This window comes from Pteropus medius, unplaced genomic scaffold, assembly GCF_902729225.1.
Source record: "Pteropus medius unplaced genomic scaffold, Ma_sr-lr_union100, whole genome shotgun sequence".
Taxonomy (NCBI): Eukaryota; Metazoa; Chordata; class Mammalia; order Chiroptera; family Pteropodidae; genus Pteropus; species Pteropus medius.
The window spans coordinates 6,432,144-6,449,024 of record NW_024353517.1 but is presented as its reverse complement, the minus strand read 5'-3'; positions in this window follow the sequence as shown (position 1 = coordinate 6,449,024).

Genomic DNA, 16,881 nt, shown 5'->3' with positions numbered 1-16,881 from the left:
CAAGAAAAAGTCTCTTACCATCGCTCTATAGGAGAAGCAAAGTTCATCATGTAATACACTTTGCGTTGAGAGAACTAACACTCAGGAGAAATTTTTCTGAGTGTGTCTGAGAACCAAACACTCAGGAATTTGCCCCATTAATACAATATACTGGACCAATGATAAATCAAAGTCTTATATAAACATATGATCGGATAATCTCCAGTGCAAATATACAAGAAAAAAATTCTCTTCCATTCATTCTGTGTATGTTGCCCACAGGTCATTCTGGTTGAAACAGCTTTGAGTATTTTTTTATACTAAGGAAATAAAAATATTAGGAATATAAATTTTCAACCCAATAACATACAATTATAGGCAAAATTAATAATAATAATAGTTAGCCAAGATTAACTCCAAATAAATAGTTTGAGAGGTAAAGTAGGCAGTGAGAAGGCAATCCACCTTCTAGAACTATGAGTTTACCCTAAAACCCTGGTAGAAATGACACAATCCGTTCTGTAATAATTCCATGCAGTTCAAGGGAAAATATTTGGCAAACAAATAGCTATTTTGTTTTCTCCTTATTTTGCTTGTGATAAGTATCGCTGTGATTGCGAACAAAATAAGAAGGAAATCTCTGTATTGGCACAGAACTTACTTGAGGTCTCATAAGAGTCCAAATCAGTGATATCAACTCCAGACTCTAACCTCAGGACATCTCACCTTTCACATCAAATACCCTAATCCCTCTATTCAGTACAAATTCAGGTCAAGGGATTAGAATGTCCTGAACCTTAAAGAAAGTATTTGTCATCACAAGCAGGTTCATTTCAGGAGCCCACTTTTTATTAAAACTATTATATCTAAAATGGAAGTTAGAAACTGGCTCTGGGGAAGAAGGGATTTTCACCAGCTCACTGGGAAGTCCCTCTGGTTTCTAAGTTCCATTTCTCAGTTCATTTTAAGAAGCTCTTAATACAGCTGGCCCTGTCATTTTAAACCACCATCATCAGTTTTTTCATCATTGACTTTGCAGTTGGACAATTGAAGAAGTCAAGTCTGCAATTTCAGCACAATTGTAGTCATTAGATGGATCTAGACTTTAGATCTTAATCTGTTAAGCTTCTCGATTTTACAGCACAGAAGACAAAGGCCTTGACTGGGTAAAAGAGTTCCTAAAATCACACAGAGAGGGTAGAACTAGAAACCAGATCTCAAGATTCCAAGGACGGTGTGTTTTGTACCATGCCATACTTACTACTTTTATTTTTCCCAAACAGACCAGAGATCACATATGTAAATAAATGTAGATTAATTTTTGTCTATTCAAATAGTCTTAGACTTTTTCAGATGTTTCAAAAATGTTATGATTATTCAAAACACACTTAGGAATCTTCTCTGGACATTATACCTAGACTATGGCACATTATTAGTGATTTTTCTTAGCTATTGGACTGTTAGATCATTTAAAGGCCCAGTTTGTATAATTTTGCCTGTATCTCCCACACTCAGCATAATATTTGGCACATGCTAGGTCATCGTAAGATTTTTTTAATAAAATTAGCCAATGTTTATCTTTGAATGGAAGATTTCACTATTAGAAATATCCAGTATTACAAGGAAAAATATCAAGTTCATAAAGTCACTAATTTGGTTGGATATTCTGCATCACATGATTCAGAGTCCCTGACTCCCCCACAGGCCCAGAGTAAGTTGAGCACAGAGACCATGTCTTATTTATCTCAGAATTTCACAGCACTAGTCCCAATTCTTGCACAGAACTGTAATAGATATTCAATAAATGTTTGATGAATAATGGAGCAGTAGATAGGAATTAGGATGAAGGCAGAGAGCTCTTGTTTACAGGTTACTGAAGCAAGAACATAATGGTAATATTTCTTCATTGGAAAATAAAAGTTAACCTGGGTTATTGCCAAAGTTCTAACCTCAACTAGCCACTTTGGACAGGGACTTTGGATGAAAAGGCACTGTATAGACAATAGATTATACCAGGAGCTGACATCCAAATATCTTTTGCTGTCAACATTCTGATCCCAGAATGTTGTTAAAAACACAAAGTTTTCTCTTTTGCAAAGATCTCATCTTACTCCTTCCAGGATGCAGTATGTACTCATTACCAGTAGAACTTATACATTAAATAAGTACTATGACTATAGTTAAGTTCTCTGATATTTGTTGGTGCTTGTTATGCTTGGTGTTTGAAATTACATATATTTATGTTTACTTGAGATGACAAGCTATTAACATATGCTATTTAGGAATACTGCATCATGGGATATTTTATGAAAAAAAAAAGAATAAGAAACAGCAATAACACACAGAGGCACACACTTAAGTGATCAAAAGCTGTTTAATAAATGTGCTTGGGCAAAATCATGAGACCTAACTACCCAGAGATGCCCCTTTTAAAATCAAGGTCAAATGATGAATTTTAGGCCCCTATTTCCATCCAATCCATATTCCTTTAGAAATAAGACTTAATAAACCTTACCTTTTACCCCATATTGTCCTGGGTAGAGGTAGAAGTGAATTAATCCTGGGGGAAAGTAAACTTCAGGGTTTTGAGATGCCATCAAGCTTAATTAAAAGTATGAAAAATAACTTCAACTTGGGTGTAGTAAGTACCAGGGTAGCAACAGTGTGCTGGGTGTTTCCTCACCATCCAAAATGATTTTTCTTCATGGAGGAATATACTTGTGATATGTTTTATTCTTTAGGGGGATCTCCCTTATTTGAGATTCTTAATATATTCTAGTTTAACAAGCAAGACTTATTTTTGACAAGGTGTGTTTTATTACTGAACTGGTTTGTGGAGGAGATGAAGAGCTGGTTGTGTTCAGTCCTACCCATCTATACAAACATGGGAGTGTTTGGCTGGGGAGGAAAGAAACTTTGTTTTCCACACTGTTTTTTTTGCCTCTAGTTGCCCTGACCTAACTCTCCACCTAGAGTGCTTATATATTTTCTGGCACATTGAAATGAGTGCCTGTACATGGAACAAGTCAGATGAGGACTGAGCAAAGTATTAGGACGAGATAATACTTCTATTGGACAGCCAGTGGGGCAACTTCTTAGCCACTGTCTTGTCAGATAGATACCAACAAAAAAGACAGCTAACAAAACTCAACCCAGGCCATGAACATTCCTCATTTTAAGGAAAATTTTGTGAGTGGCTGTGGCTCTGATTCTACTCCCATGTAGTTCCTAGGCCCCAGCCGGCAAAAGCTCTATCTCGACTGAGTGTGTGTGCCAGTGAATTTGGAGGTCTTAAACTGCTGGTGCTACTACTCTCTGCACCTCTCAAGATTAATTTCTGTCTTCTCAAGATCTACTGTGCTCTCTCCTTACACATCAACAAAATTTCTCTTTTTCTTTACCATTTAAGGAATTGTTCTAATCCCATGATGGGACTCCAGACTCTTCCCCGTCCTATCCCATCGTCTCTCTAATCTGATTTGAAGCATGTGAATCTTACCCAGCCCCCCTGAAATTAAGATTTTCAAAACTCAAAAGCCAAGGGTTAACTTTAAGTTTCTTTCCTATCTGCTATGTCATTTCTTCTTTGAGGCAATACAAAGAATGCCTACCTGGATGAATGGAGCAGTCAAAGAGAAAACATTGGGAGTAAAAAATCACATGGTAAAGCTTCAAAAATATGATCTCATCATAACTTATATATTCATGGAGACTGAAAAAAGAAATATGAGCTCAGAGAAGTGCATTAGTAGTTTATTATTTTAAGATTATGGAGACAATTAGAGATCACATTCTTCCATTTACAGTGGGAATAACCAAGTTCCAGAGAAAAGAAGTGCCTTGCTCAATATGACAGTGTAAGTTATTGGGGGAAAGAATGGGGTTTTCAACTCATATTCTTATCAATTTAATTTACAGAAGAAAATACAGACTTTAATGTTAGTCATTAAACATTTATATTTTAATTTATATCTGAAAAGGATTTTTAAAAATAATAAAATATGAAATTAATAAATTATGTCATTTACTAAAATGTGTGATCTTGACGACTGTTAAACATCTTTAAAAGTTATCTGTGAGAGTAATGTTACACTTTGTAAATTTGTTATAATCACATTATGTGAAATATCTAAGTTCTTGGCATGCTCTAGGTACTCAATAATTCATAGCCATGGTATGTAGTATGATGCTATATGTATTTTTTATTTATAGTTGTGGATTATCATATGAATTTGTAGATAAAAGATGCTAGTTAGATGTTTAAATAGCATTTAATCATATGCTATTTCGAAGGCTGGACTATCTCTTAACAGGCGAAGATAAACCACAGTACTTTTGAACATTTATTATTCACTTTCAAAAAGTATGTCTTAAATTAGAAGCATTGAAACATTTACAAATGGAATTTTCTCACATTTTAGTTTGAACAGTTAAGCCAATCAGACTACTTGTCCATTGAAAGGGGGTAAGATAGAAAAGATAGATTAAATGTCTAATACCTACTTTTTCACACACACACAAAACTGAGCTTTACAAAGGGGGAATTACTTTCCCAAGGTTACAGAGCTAGTTCTTTACAGAACTAGATTTAGAATCCCAAAATTCAGGTATTTAAACTGGGTCACATTATACTCTCTGTCCCATTTGTGACTGAAGAGTTGGAGAACATAAACCTCAAACCTGGAGATAATTCAGACTCCTTCTCTGCCTTTACACTGTATCTTGTATCAATGATCAGATGCATTCTAAGTTGCTTTATTTAACTTTTTAAACTCACTCTATACCAACAAAATATAGATGACAAGAGACAGATCTGACTGCCCCAAACTTCTTGTCAATAGATTCTTTATCTACATAAACTAATTTTTAAATTTGTGATGCTTTCTAAAACTCGCTTTATTGCATCCTCACGAGTCTACTTCTTTTGAATTTGTTTTTATTTGTCCAGATGTTTAATTAAGAGAAAAATACTGGTTGCTTTACCAGAGTTTCAACCTATTTCTAAAATAAAGAAGAAAGAAATCATTTTCTGATCACCTTCTTTACTTAAGCAAATTGAAAAGATAAAAATAAACAAATGCAAGAGTGATTCAGAGATAACAAAGGAGTTTTACCTAAACAACTCCAATCACATGGACATAAAAATACTAAACACACAGAACAAATGAAATACAGTGAGAACTGTCTTTATCATAGACACACCTGAAATAGGTTCCCAAACCAGTCATGTTCAATTTAATAATAGTTAACATAACTTGATGCTAGAATATTTTTACAAAACCTTTTTAAAAATTAAACCTCGCCCATTTAAAATCCATGTAAACAGATTTAAAGACAAAACACAAAACTCTCAGCATCACTATCCTGGTGAAAGTATAGTAATAGAACATGTGAAAATGCCAACAGTGAAGCTCAAGAACAAGTTCAAACACTATAATCTCAGTTCTTGAGACTATTAAGAGTTGTAGCCCACGATTAAGAAAAGGGGATGTGCGTGTGTGTATGTGTGTGTGTGTATACATATACATATATATGTATATATATGAAAATGCCTTCATCAGCATGAAGCTAAAACATTATAACAAATGTTTTTAATATGACACCACAGCAGAGAGTTTGCAGAGCAGGGAGGAATCTATGTGGCCATTTTCCATTTTACATCTTATTTCTCAAAATATATTTTGCTGTGTGAATTTGGTCTATCATTTAACCTTACTGAGTCTCTCCAGTCTCAAAAATAAAATTGTAACAATAATATCACCTTTCATTAGGTGTAAATTTTGAAGAAAAGGCCAACATAATTTCTTAAAGGACAGGATGTAAAGGTGAGAGAAAGAGAGGTTTTAGAAATAACTTCAGAGTATTTAGCCTGCAAGGTATAGAAGAATGGCATTGCCATTATTTGACTTAGGAAAGCCTGTGGAGGGAGCAGGTCTGAGATATACATTCCCCCCAGCACACAGTGTCCCAACTAGCTGAGCACATTTAACAGCAAAAGCCTAGAAACATGAAAGAGTCAGAGTTCTTCTACTCAGTCCATTATTTAGCCCAGGCCTAGCACACATGGACTATGCTTTGCTGGATTCTGTGGCAACAGATGTCTACATGTGGCTGCTTGAGATATTTCAATATGAAAAGAGTTTATTTCTAAGAAAGTTCTTTATCTCCCAATAAGATAACCTGCAGAAAAGTGGGTCACAGTAACCTGAATCATACTTGCATTTCCTAATTATTTTATTATTTAATATATTTTATATTTGTGAGGTAATTTTTTTTGATATGTATTAGAAAACATACCCAAAATACTATTTTTAAAAGTGCCATAGATGTTTTGACATAATCAAAAGACAAAATTCCAGCTGGAATGGAGGATATAGTGATTGAAGGACCAATGTCAAAAATATTTCAACATATTTTTCTATTAATAATTGTAAGATTGCACAGCTCCTTTCTGACAGATAAATCTCTACTTTTGGGACCTGTAGGGTGCTAAATTATTCCCCTTTCCTATTAGGAAGTCAATAGACATCCAAAATGTATAAATAAAAAAAATAGAAACTGCAGTCTATTATTTAGAATTATAAAAGTATCTAGCAGGGCAATAAAAAAATTAAGATCTATAAATCAATGGGACAATGTTGAAGTATAACTTTCATAGGAGGAAGTCATCAGATACTAGGTCAGTTGGAATCGGCAGAAAACATAGCACACTGTTGTTGAAAGTTTAATAAAAAGTAGTTTACAAAACTGTAGACCATGTTTAGGTAAAACAAACAAAAAAAATGGTAAAGTATTCAAATTCTATCAAGGGGCAGGGGGGGAAAAGAGCAATTTCCAGTACCTGGCATGACCTATAGCTGTAGGGAAAGATTACTCACAGAGTGGTAGCTGAAAAGACTTGTAGCCATAGATTTGAGCCATTGTCTACCTATCAGCCAACAGAAAGCTAGCCAGCCCTTTGATCTCCTGATGATGCCATTGGCCAAACCCATTTGGAAGACAAAAGGCATGGGAATCTAGATAGTGACTTCAAGAGGTCAGCCTCCTAGGTCACAATGCTGGGTGGAGAATAGACTCAGAGAAGCACAGAGAATTCCAGCACAAATATTCTCTAAGATAAGAAGCTTAAACATGTTAAAGTTGCCTAAGAAAACACATATGACCACAAAGAAATATTATTTTTAACACATAAAAGTTGAAAAAATGAAGTTAAAATATATTACAACTCAAAAATAACCATTGTCCATACATTATTTACACGTCATTTCAGACCCCTCCCCTCTCTCTCAGAGTAAATCAAGATAAATAAATATGTTGGTGGACAAATTGATAGAAGACATTTAAAATGATATTAATCACTATTTCTTATAAAGACTACTAAATACAATATTGAATACAATGGAGGTTAAAACTAAGATATTTAAACTATAACTGAAGTAGAATTCAATGATTTACCAATATATATTTCTTTACCACAAGTTTTATTAGTATATATATTTATAATATGTGCTTTAGCACATATTACCTTGTTTTAAAATTTATACTTTATGCGATTTATTAAATTTCCCATTTATCATTTATTTATATGTGAATGGAGTCACAAATTTTTATTTTATTCTATGACTATAGTCTAATTTTATTATTATTTATTTGGGTGCTTAAAGTATCCTCAGTTTGGTCAGTGGGGGTCTCTTCAAGCTGGTTTCTCTGTCTTTTTGATATGTTTCCATTATTCTAAGAATAACCAGCATACAAAATGCAACAGTCTCATCTTGTGTTTCCCCTGCCCAAGCCCTGGAAACAGCCATTTCCCAAAGATCCCTGGCTCCTTTTGGTGGAGAATTTTATTTCAAAACCAAAATCTGAGGTATAATTATGCTCATTGTTATGAGTGTATTACTGCTCCCAAACCATTTTAGTAAAGCTAGAAAATTCACATATATACCCATTTATATCTATGTTTATCTATTTATCTATCTATCTATATCTATATCTATATTAAAGATCATAAGTTGACACTGATATCTTCAATTCTAATCTAACAAGACAATGTCATTTTGTTTTCTCCCTTCCTATATTTACAATTTCTTTTTCTAACAATGAGATACTTGGCTCCCATTATACTTAATAGTTTTGCATATTTAATTAAAATCTGCATGTTAAAAATCTCCCTCACTGTTGACATGTGTGCGCGTGCATGCACACACACACACACACACACACACACACACACACACACACACAGACCTTCCACTCCCTAGACTACAATGTTCCATGTTAAGCTGTTTATCTCACCACACACAGAAACTGTCCTCACTCCTGTTGGGCTCTAACACCCTGCTCTGGGCTCTAAAACCTGTGTTTGAACACTTCTCTCTCACTAGTTGGGCTCTGAAATCTCAGTCTGGGCTACCAGGCCACCATAGTTTTCTTTTCTTCCCAATACAGACAACAAACTTGTTTTAGACTGAACTATTTGGGAAGAGAAGGGAAGAGAAGGATAAATAAGAGAACAATTTATTATTCTAAATGTCTATTTTAGAAAAAAAAAAAAGAGGTATGAAATTAATGAGTTAACTTTCCAATATGAAGAAAAATCTAGAAAATGAGCAAATTAAAAGAATGAAACTACTAGGAGAAAAAATAAGTATGGAAATCAATAAAACAGAAATTAGACAAATAGACAAAATAATAAAAACAAAAGTTTTTTTGCATAAAATCTTTTAGCAAAACTGCTCAAAGAAAGAGAGAAAACTGGCAATATCAGTGATAAAGGAGGGGACATCACTACAGACAGTAAAGGATAATTAGATTATATTATGAATGAATACATTATGCCAATAAATTTGACGACTTAGATGGAACAGATAAATTTCTTGATAAGCACAGCTTAATAACATGAACATAGAAGAAATCATAAATCTGAATGCTCATATACCTGTAAGAAAATTGAATTATTGACCAAAAACCTTTCCACAAAGAGAAGTCTGGTCACAGAAGGCTTCATGATAACTTCCAACAAAAAACTAATAAAGAAATAATATCAATTCTGGAGAATATAGGGAAGGAGGAAACACTTTTAAAATTATTTTATGAGATCAGTGTAATCCTAATACCAAAACCTGGCAAAGATATTATAAAAAAATAAAATTTGACCAATATAACTTACTACCAAAGATAAAAAAATCTTTAACAAAATACTAGCAAATTAAATCCAACAATAGTTTAAAAAGAAAATACATCATGACTAAGTGATTTTTAACCCAGGAATAAGTCTGGGATAATAAAAAGTGAATCAACATAATTTAACATATAAATAGAACAAAGGAGATAACTTTTACAATGATCTCAATATATGCTAAAAAGCATTTATGATAAAACTTAAAGAAACTTCTTCAATCTGTCTGTGGGTATCTATGAAATAACCCAGAGTTTAACATTATTCTTAATTATGAAGGACTGAATGCTTTCTTTCTAAGAGTGGGACCAAGGCAAGAGTATGTCTCCTCAACACTTGTCTTCAAATTTTTAGTGAGAGTCTTAACAAGTACAATAAAACAAGAAAAAGAGAGAAGGAATAAAGATTGAAAAATAACAAAAACCTAAGATCTCCCTCTTATTCCAGCTCTTAGAATCTCTACCATCTTTTATTTCAGCAGAGTTGAGTTCAGACTGTGTTTGCTCTCTTTGCCCTATTGTAATAGCCTTGAATAAAGTCTTCCTTATTGCAAAAAAAGATTAAAAAATAAGTAAATTATTATTATTCATAGATGCCAAAATTGTTAACATTAAGAGCCTAATAAGGAAATCCTAACCACAGCAATCAGCCAAGAAAACAAACAAATAAATAAGAAATAAATGGCATCCTACTTAAAATGAAGTAAAACTTTCATCATTTGCAGATGATATGTTATAAGATAGAGAGAACTTCAAAGATTCCTACCAAAAAAATATTAGAACTGATAAATGAATTCAGTAAAGCAGTGGGATACAAAATTAATATTCAGAAATTGGTTGCAATGTTATACACCAATAGCAAACTCTCAAAAAGAGAAGTTAATTAAATAATTTTATTTATAATGGCATCAGAATAAATAAATAAAATGCCTGGAATACATTAACCAAGGAGGTGAAAGATCTTACTCAAAAAATTATAAAACATTGAAGAAGATACAAATAAATGGAAGTATATACCATGCTCATGAATATGAAGAATTAACATTGTTAAAATATCTATACTATCCACAACAATCTAGAGAGTCAGTGCAATCCCTATCAAAATACCAATGGGATTTTTTACAGAACTAGAACAAATAAACCTAAAATTTATATGGAACCACAAAAAAACCTCAAATAGTCACAGCAATCTTGAGAAAGATGAATAAAGTTGGAGGTATCATGCTATACTGCAAGTTTGTAGTCATCAAAACAACATGTTATTGGTATAAAAACAGATACATGGGTCAATGGAACAGAATAGAGAGCCCAGAAATAAATCCAGGCCTATGTAGTCAATTAATCAATGACAAAGGAGGAAAGAATATATAAAGGAGTAAATACAGTCTACTCAATAAATAGTATTAGGAAAACTGGACAGATAACATGCAAAAAAAAAAAATGAAACTAGACCACTTTCTTACACCATATACAAGAGTAAACTCAAACAGATTAAAAGACTTAAATGTAGGACCTGAAACCATAAATCTCCTAGAAGAAAACATAGGCAGTAAGCTGTTTGACATTACTCTTAGTAATATTTTTTTCTGATATATCTGCTTGGGCAAGGGAAACAAATAAATGAACAAACAAACAAAAACAAATGGAACTACATCAAACTAAAAAGGTTTTGCACAGTAAGGAAACCATCAATGAAACAAAAAGACAACCTACTGAATGGTAGAAGATATTGACCAATGATGTATTCGATAAGGGGTTAATATTCACAATTTTAAAAAAAATTCATATAACTCAACACACACACACACACACACACACACGCATGCACGCGCACACGCACACAAACAATCTAATTAAAATATAAGTAGAGTACCTGAATAGATATTTCTCGAAAGAAGACATACATATGGGCATTAGATATATGAAAATATGCTCAACATCAATAACCATCAGGAAAATGCAAATTAAAACCACAATGAGATATCACTTTTCATGTGTCAGAACAGCCATAATCAATAAATAAACAAACAAGTGTTGGCAAGGGTGAAGGGAACCCTTGGGCACTGTTGGTGGGATTGCAAATTGGTTCAGCCACTATGAAAATCAGTATGGAGGCTCCTCAAAATATTAAAAATAGAACAACTTATGACCCAGCAATTCTACTTCTGAGTATTTATCTGAAGAAATCCAAAACACTAATTCAAAAAGATATATTCACCCCTATGTCCACTGCAGTACTATTTACAATAGCCAAGATATGGAAGCAACTTAAGTGTCCATCAATAGATGATTGGATAAAGATGAAATGATACATACATACAATGAAATATTATTTGGCCGTAAAAAAAAAAAGAAAACAAAAGAAAAAGAAAAGATATCTTACTGTTTGCAACAACATGCATAGACTTAGATGGTATTATGGTAGATAAAATAAGTCAGACAGAGAAAGACAAGAACTATATTACCTCACTTATATGTGGAATCTAAAGAACAAAATAAATGAACAAACAAAACAGAAACAGACTCATAGATACAAAGAAAAAACTGATGGTTCCCAGATGGGGGAGAGGTTGGGGAACTGGGTGAAAAAGTGAAGGGATCAAGAAGTACAAATTGGTAGTTACAAAATAGTCAGAGATGTAAAGTACAGCATAGGGATATAGTGAATAATATTGTGATAACTATTTATAGTGCCAGGTAGGTACTAGACTAATCAGGGGGATCACTTTGTAAATTATATAAATGTCTAACCACTATGCCTTTCAACTGAAACTAATATAAAATAATACTGAATGTCAACTGTACCTGCAAAATAAAAATAAGAAAAAATAAAGTCTTTTTAGAAACAAACCAAAAAACATAGCGAGCAATGAAAGTCTATGTAAAAAACAATTATGTGTATCAACCAAATGGTAGATAATGAAGAGCACTGTAAAACCTGCCTGGAATTAAAAAAAAGAAAAAAGAAAAAAACAAACAAACAACTTTCCCAGTAGATTGCCATGCTCCCTAAAATTCTAAAATTGCAAACTTAGACATATTTTCTTATTAACAGTTTTAAATATTTAACTATTTTGCTTTAAATCGCAAACCAGAATGTTACAGTTAAAATCGTATAAAGCCAGAAAATAAATATTATAGTCTTCTCATTTAGTACTATGAACTGTTAATCTATCAATTTTTAAATAAGCTTTTTGTAAACAGCTTTGATTTTACATAATGTTGAATTTTATAAATATATTACAATTTAACCTTTTTTTTATTGTTTGGTGTTATATGTTTTGTTTTCTGCTTTTCACTCTTACAAATAACAATATAGTTTTTAAAAAGTGCCCAATAAAATTCACGAAAAAATTCTTCTGAACTTACCAAGTTCATAGGTCACAAAGTTACTAGTCAAAATTCAATGCTTTCTATACATAAACAAAGAGCACTTGGAAAATAAAATTTTTAAAATGTCATTTAATAAATTATCAAATATATCAAATATCTAGCAATAAATTGAATAAGATCTCTTTGCTTAAAGCTACAAAATAGTGCTGAAATAAAAAATAAATAACACCTAAAAAACTTTAGAGTATATACAATATTTATGAATTGGAATACTCAATATTTTTAATATCCTCTCTTTCCAAATTGACTCTAAATTCACTGCAATCTCAATGAAAATCTCAGCAGGCCCTTTGAAGAAATTGATAAGGTAATTCTAAAATTTATATAGGAATGCAAAGGATCTAGGATGACCAAAACAATTTCATATCTGTACCCTGTAGCATTTATAAGATTCCATGATTAAGGAAGCAACAGTTATAATAATGGCAGAGTGACCCAAGGTAAGGAAAGCCAAAAAAAGGAATTCAAAATATGGTAGCTATCTGCTTACTACGTTCTAGGCATTGTGTAAGTACTTGGTATGTGTTATTTTTTGGTCCTCACAATAACCCTGTGAGGCAGGTATAATTAGGACCTCTACAGATGAAGAAACTGTGTTAAGTAATTTGTCTGAATTCATAAGTCTATTAGATGGCAAATCCAGAATACAGAGTAAGGGCTTTCAGATCACAGATATTATCCATAAACAAAAAGGTACAGATAAAAATGATATTTACATTCCATATGCAATATAAACAAACTGAAACATGTTTACCTTTCTAATATATTATCAGTACCTCTAAATGCCAAATGATATTTAGTTGCAAAGTGAAACCATTCTCTTCATGGCATAGACTAAAAATATTTCTTCCCAGAATCTTTCAAAATAGTCAAATGAATAATATGCTGATGCAAAGATTGAATATTGAATGATAATGTAAAAGTAGTAATAATATTGAGAGATGCTAGGACCAGGCTAAATCTCACATGATTATTCCCAGAAGTAATGCAGTATAGAGATAAACATGGACATTCTCAGATTTCTATTCATTCCAGCAGTGTGGATCCCTGAATTAAAGCATTTTGAGGGAACCAACATTTATTATTATACAAAGATCATTTTCAGAAAAAAAAACAATATGTAGGTTTTTCCTATATCATTCAGTAAGGGAAAAAAAAAAGAATAAGAGTAACTTCCCTGTTTGCACTGGAAAAAATGTGTCATTAAATATTTATTCTAATATTTGCTGAGCCTTCCTGTAGGAAGAGGAAAAAATAAAACACAACTATTACATTTGAGGGATTTGTAGCTTAGTAAGTAAACAAATGTATGTGTCAATAACTGGAAGTACAGTGAAATCAGTATGGAGAAGATTGTATAAATTGCCAAAGCATAAATGGATTGTGGAAGCCTAGAGAAGGGATCAGTCAGGGATATATGGAATGAGAAGAAAGTTATGAAGGAAGCGTGATAAATCAATAGTAGGGTAAGGAGGGGAAATACATTCTGGATAAATGATCACAATAATCAGAGACATGATGCTTAAAAGAGCATAACATGTTCAGGGAACTGCAAGAGATTCAATATGACATAAATGTGCGGTAGATGGACAGGCAGGGAGGCTCAGGGGGCAGAATGTGAAGGATTTGGAACTTTACCTTGAGATTACAGAACCATGGAAGATTTTTCACATTGGGGTAATCTCTTTGTAGTACATTGGTGATACAGCTCAAAGATGGAGTCTGGATGATGACTAAAAGGTTATTGCCATCGTTTACAGGAAATGTGATGTGGGCTAAATGTAAAGACATAGAAATGAGATAGAAAAGTGAATTTGAGAACATTTAGCAGGCAGAATCAATAGAAATGAGCAAACCGTAGAATATGTAGGGATAGCATAAAAGAGGCTGACTCAAAGAATTGTGGCACAAGTAGCTGAACATAAGCATTGCTAAAGGATGACTTTGATCACCCTTCTAATTACACACTTATAGAAGTAAATTAAGAGGAGGCGAAGCATAAGATAAGTAGGACTCCTATTTTCTTAATGGGAATTTCACTCATACATCTTTTGTGAATTAAGATTTGACAAAATAAGAGTAACCCTGAATTTTCTAAGCTTTGACTTTCATCATATGAAAGAATGACCACCAACAATTTTGTTTGGCAATCCTACTTTTTTACCCAGAACCTGAGATGTCATTTTTTCTTGTCATAAGCATTCAGATACACATTTTCTTTCTAAACATTGTACATGATTCACTCTTTCTGACTAATAACCTGACAGTAGGTAAAAGAGAAGAAATTGCCACAGAACAGAAAAAGGAGAGGCCAAAGAAATACACTGAATGTGAACACCTGCTATTGCACATAATAATTAGTTATTTTAGAAGTTTCAGGTTGAATAAGCACCAAAAACCCCTGTGGCAAGAGAAACATCACCACCCAGAATGATATCTCTTCTTACCACATTCTGGGATCTTACTTTGTGTTGCTGAAAATGAGTTAAGCACAGATATGACTGGGCACTGTTGGCATTATTTGTATATGGTCCAAGCTACTATGAACAGAACAGATTGTTTATCCTTCCATCGCCACGTCTGTTCATACCCTGATCTCATCTACAATCTCAGGTAAGCCCTGGACATTCAGTTTGATATCCTGTGTCCAACCTCGGGTCAGTTTTCCAGGAAACTCCCTGTCCTGGGGCCCCTCTTTATCACTGAGGAATCCCAGCACATATTGGTGGTTTAATGGCAAGGCCCAGGACTGGGGACTGAGCGATCTCATCTCGGGTTTCCATTCCTTGAAGCAGAAACAGTCATCACTCAGCACTTCAGGTTTCCATTCCTTGAAGCAGAAACAGTCATCACTCAGCCACTACATCGCAGTTAAAAGCAGATAGAATGATGCTGCAAAGTGTTCTTTGTGACCTTAAAATGTTATGCAAATGTGAAGGATTATAATCATCATCTGACCTTTCTCAGCCAGTTTATACATTTTGTCTGAATTATATCAACAACAAACTTAATTTTCTTCTTTTGTAGTGTGAGGATAGAAACAGTGCCTTAACAGAGTAGTTATAAGAACAAAATGAATGAAGACGTGGATCATATGATACTTGTCTTGGAAGCAGTAAACACTGAATAAAAGATGGTGCTTTGGGTAGAAGTTTTGCTGTTATTAATATAATTATTATTGCTCTATTCCAAAGTAATCAGTATTTTGTCTCATCTTATCTACAAAGTACAAATGCAGTGCTTGGTGGGGACTTTGCAGGTAGACTGTGCAGGAGAGATGTTGTAATCACACATGGTTTGCAGGATGAAGTAGTGCATTGCTTTAGTAGTAGTATGTGCAGCCCAGACCATGGCCTTTGCTTGGTACTAGTACAGCTTTACCCACTGCTAATAGACAGGGCTTGATGACACAGTGAGTCTAAGCTTTCTTAAAATCGAGACATGGAATGAGGGCCAAGACAGTTTATTGTGTGCATTTTGACCCATCACTAGTAGTGAGCTTGAATTCGCCTTTCTAGACCTTCCCCGGGCAATAGGGTTGCTTCAGGCAAGTAGTGTCATCCTTTCAGGTGTGGGAAATACTTGCTTACACTTTATTTCAGATCCTAGAACTTAAGAATTGGACAAGACCCTAGAGATCATTTCGTTTAACCCACTTACTTCCCAGATGATGAAACTAGGGCCAGAGAGGAGTGACTTGCAAAAGGTTGTACAGCTTATCTGTGGAGAAATCCAGCCGGGTCTCCTGACTCTTGACTTGCTTCCTTTTCTATTCTGCACTTAGTTAATTTAGTCTCTCTTGGCCCAGATTACCTTGTTGTTGGCTTCCTGATGCTGAGCACCTGGGTGGTTTCTTATCTGAGTCTTGGACAGTAGCCAGGCATGTGGATGGGCAGGGGTGGCTGACTCAGACTTCAGAACATTTTGCGCCTAAGGGGCCAAGCTACAGTCTGAAAGGAGGGTGCGGGCTTTGGGCACTTCCCCATACCCCGTAGCTCCCAAGTTCTGTCAGCATGACAGTGTGTGTGGGGTTGGGGGGGGGCATGGGGAGCATGGTTTCACCCTGCAGGGCAACTGCTAATGAGTTGTGGGACATGGAGCAACTCTGATTAATCACCCAACTCAGGGTATGCTTGGCCGAGGTAAGCTGAGCAATGAATTAGGAGGGTATTACTCAGTGTGCAGAGAGTGAAAAGACAGATTTTCTTTTGCAGGAAAAATATTTATTATTTTTATGCATTCATTCATTTATGAAAGAGATATTTGTTCATTACCTATCACATGCTAGGAGATGTGCAAACGTTCAAGTATACAAAAGCAAGTAATAAGACT